Consider the following 4,386-nt stretch of genomic DNA (forward strand, 5'->3'; position numbering starts at 1 on the left):
ATGGCGGATGACGATATCGTCTATCTTGTCACCGGCAACGTGGACCTGATCGCGGTAGGGCTGTCCCCCGAGTGCGACAATGACGCCTGTGATGCTGCTGCAGCGTTGTTCGGTGTTGATGTCGGTAGTAGCCCTACTCCGATCGATCTGGATGGCGGTGATGCAGGGGTGGCGGCGACGGCGATAGGGACGGCGGTGGCCTCCAACACCAACAGCACTGATGGTAACTGTACTCCAACCTCTTCTGCTGTGGGTAAGCGCAAGTCTGTTGTCTAGGCTGATTTTCAGATCTATGTGGAGGTGAATGGTAACAAGATTCAAATTATTGCTATCTGTAGAATGTGTAAGGCTATTTTGAGTGCTAGATTTGTTGATGGTACTGGTAATTTGATTAGGCACCAAAAATCTTGTAGGAAAAAGGTTGATCATGCTGCTAGGATTCAGTCTAGGCTTGCTTTTAATCCTGATGGTTTTGTGCATAATTGAAACTATAATCCTTCTGTGGCTCGGTCTAAGTTGTGCTGGTTGATTGCTAGGCTTGACCTTCCATTAGGTATAGGTGAGACAGAGGCCTTCAAGGACTATATTGTCCATGCTCATAACCCTAGGATTGTTAAATCTTCTAGAAGGACCGCCACTAGAGATCTTAGTAAGCTATTTAACGAATGTCGTGATGTGCTTAAGAATTCTATGTTGTCTGCTGCTTTATCTGTTGCTTTTACTTTAGACATTTAGTCTGGTAATGCTAAGGAGGACTATATTAGTGTTGTTGCTCACTATGTGAATGTTGATTGGGAGTTACAAAAAAGGTTATTGGTCTTAGGTTGATTGAAGTGAAACATTCTGGTAAAAACATTGCTAAAAGAGTTGCTGTTGTGGTTAAGGAGTTTGGTCTGATTGATAAGATTTTTGCTATCACTTTAGATAATGCTTTTTCTAATGCTAAGTCTATGATAAGATTTTTGCTATCACCTGCTGCACCGCCACGTGCTCGAGCAGTGTGCGGATCTCACGATGGGCCCGATGATCCTCGGGTCTCACGGGCTCTAGGAGCCTTCGGAGCAAGGCTGCAGCGACAGCGATGTTCTAGCTCACTCGGGTGAAGTGTGGGAGGGCTTCATCATCTTCGATGATTCTCTGGTTCACGTCGCGGGCCATGGAATGCGCACGCTCACCATCTACGTGGCGCTCGATCTCTCGCTCGAGCTCTGCGCACTTCTGCTCGAGTTGGAGTCGTGCATCCACGAGCTCCTGGTGCCGCGCCCTTAGCTGTGTCCACCCGCATGCGAGGAAGGGCCCCTACATCTTCCTCGACCTCGTCGTTGAGGTCGTTTGGTGGGGTAGCTCCTCCCTTGTGGATGCTTTCGACGCGTCCCTCGATGGTACCTGCCATAAAAAATTCTCACAAGGGGTGATGGCTCCCCCTGCTGGAGTCAGAGTCGGAGAGCGACTCTGAATCTCCCGTGAGAAGGTCGTGGAAAGATTCCACGACGTATTTGGTCATCCCTACGAGCTCGTCATTCGTAGGGGATGGGTGCATGTGCAGCACCACAAGGCGGCCAACGGTCCCTGCAGCATTGCGTAGACCGAACGGGAACACTGTCGGGACGCCCCGAGTGAGGTGTTCCGGGGAGAGCGGTTCCCCTCGGGCGAGTTGCATCATGACATTGGCGAAGAAAAAAAGTAAGGCAGTGCAGGTCCTCTCTAGACAGTTGGGGTCCCAGGAAGGCGTCGAGTTGGCCCACTCTTGCCTCCCGTAGTTGAAACTGAGGAGCCGGTCGCTCCTGGGGACACGGGCCTCCAGCGCGTGCAGCTATAGCTCCTCAAGCGTCTCGACGATGGCGTCAAGGTTGGCAGAGTGGAGAGGTTGGATGGCGCCGGGAGCCTGCCCCAACAATCCCTCCGTCGTGACGATGAAGTCCAGGCTCCCGAATCGCATGTACGCGTCCGGGACCCACCTGACGCCGTGACTAGCCATCCGAGGCCTGATGTGGATGTCGACATGCGTAAAAACCCCCTACCTGGTATGCCAACTATCGGTGTTTTGGATCACCGGCTAGTAAATTTCTAATTTGAGCGTATGGACCGGATGGTGTGCTCGGTAGACACAAGAATTATACTGGTTCAGGCAGAACGTCTCTACGTCCAGTCTGCTGCTACTCGTGTTACCGGCACTGTCTGTAGTAGGGGTTACAGATGGGCGAGAGAGGGAGCGGATCCCAGGTCTCTTGGTGGAAGGATTGAGAAGTGCTGAGAGTTTGTTCAGCTGCTCAGCCGTGTGCTCGTGCCTATCTCCCTCGTGTGTTGCGTTGTGTTCCCCCCTTTTATAGAAGAAGGGGAAGATGCAGGTTACATCAGAAAAAAGAGAAGAGAGAGACAGAGAAAGAGGGAGAAAATCGAGGAGAAGAAGCCCTCTCGGACCACCGCGTCCTTCTTCTCCTTCATGCGGGTCCCGCTGACGCTACGGATGGTGACGGGGATGGCTCCACGCGGGGCTCCTATTCACCACTGGTGCCATGCTTCGACGTCATCAGCTAGTCGTGGCGTTCCATCCTGTCCCGATGGACGCCGTGGTGAACCGACTTGCCTGTCAGCGGCCGTACGGGGATTAGACAGCACAACACCCACGCACTCGTCACTGTTGGCGATGCGAACCCCCGGGCGTGACCTGTCGTGGCCTGGCCACGGGTCACGTCAAGGCGTGCCTGTGCCCCTTCTAGTGTCAGAGGCTTTACCCATGCCCACACGCTTGGACCCGTAGTGGTTGGGGGTGGTACGGACCTACGCCCGAGGGGTCGGGCAAGATGGAGCCCGTGCCCTTAGGGTCGGGCGAGACGGCTCCCGCACCCTCGGGGTCGAGCGACACGGGGCCTGTGCCTGAGGGGTCTGGCGAGGCGGAAAACCGTCCCTTCAGGGTCGGTCGAGACTGAAATATGCCCTTGATTATCTAGGTGAGTTGTCGTCCGCGGTCCTCAAATCCCTTCTTCGGTTATCCCTAATACTGATACCCGACATGTAGTATCTTCTGAACTTGACATATGAAGTTGTTAACATAGTTGTGCTCTGTTAATACAATGAAGGTAAAAATGCTGCTGCTGAAGCCTTGAACTGGGGAACACGTGTACGGATAGTGCTCGAAGCTGCACAAGGTATGCTCCAATGAATTACACATATAGCCAACTCATTTCTTTTAAGCAAATCTGTCATTTGTTCCTCTTTTCCATTTTCATCTCCTGGCATTATTCCTGTTGTAGGTCTGGATTATCTGCACAAAGGATGCAGCCCGCCAATAATTCACCCGGATGTGAAGAGCAGCAACATACTGTTGGGTCAGAATCTGCAAGCTAAAATAGCAGACTTGGGACTTAGCAAAACATATATTAGCGATGGCCATACTCACATTTCAGCCACGGCAGCTGGCACGGCTGGTTACATGGACCCAGAGTATGTCTCTCTCCCTGTGTATGCTATAACATTTTGGTAGTACTTTTATACTTTCATTCCTTGTTCTTGTTGCTTGTATTCCACTGAGAAGTAGTATGCAAGAAAACCGGCATTTGTCATGCGACCTTTAGATTTAAATAACAACATGAGCATTGAGGATTTCCTTTTGATGTCCTTGGTTACTGCTGTTTCTTCCGGGTACTACTTCACCGGAAGGCTAACCGAGAGCAGCGACGTGTACAGCTTCGGAGTCGTCCTACTCGAGGCAGCCACGGGGGAGCCTCCGCTGGTGCCGGGCCAGGGCCACATTGTCTAGCGCGTCAAACAGAGGGTCTCCGCCACTGGCGACATCGGCTCGGTCGCCGACCCGAGGCTTGGAGCCGCCTACGACGTCAACTCCATGTGGAAGGTGGTCGACACCGCCATGGCGTGCACGGCGGAGAGCGGCGCCGGGAGGCCGACGATGGGCGAAGTGGTGGCGCAGCTCAAGGACAGCCTCGCGCTGCAGTATGCTCGCGACAACGACGACGACCGCAGCGTCCCGGCGAGCATCGCCGCCAGCGATAGCGCCGCTTTGATGATGTCCGGGTTTGGTCCGTCAGCGAGGTGAAGCTGTACATCAGTGCATGGCTGGTGCTGCTTCTCTGCTCCACAATACGTTTCCAACGGGTTTCCATGTTTTGTATCTACACATGTGTAGAGTTAGAAGATTTTATAAACGTCAGGACTATTATTTATTTTTAATATGTTGATTACTATTTCTAATCCATAGTGAAATGTACATAATACCGGGATTTTGATTTAATTTGTTGGTTACTATTTCTATTTCATAGTGATATGTACAATTGTGTCTAAATACAGTACGGGACTCTATGATTTCATTTGTTGCCATTATTTGTAGACAGTGTACATGATTCGTTGGTTATAGAGCCTAATAGATAG

At 51.7% G+C, this 4,386-nt stretch overlaps 1 pseudogene; it reads left to right on the top strand.

Annotated features, from left to right (window-relative positions):
• Nucleotides 1–4,054, top strand: LOC136544017 (probable LRR receptor-like protein kinase At1g51890; annotated as a pseudogene).
• The last annotated feature ends 332 nt before the right edge of the window (nucleotides 4,055–4,386 follow it).

This window comes from Miscanthus floridulus, chromosome 3 (assembly GCF_019320115.1).
Source record: "Miscanthus floridulus cultivar M001 chromosome 3, ASM1932011v1, whole genome shotgun sequence".
In the NCBI taxonomy this organism is placed as follows: domain Eukaryota; kingdom Viridiplantae; phylum Streptophyta; class Magnoliopsida; order Poales; family Poaceae; genus Miscanthus; species Miscanthus floridulus.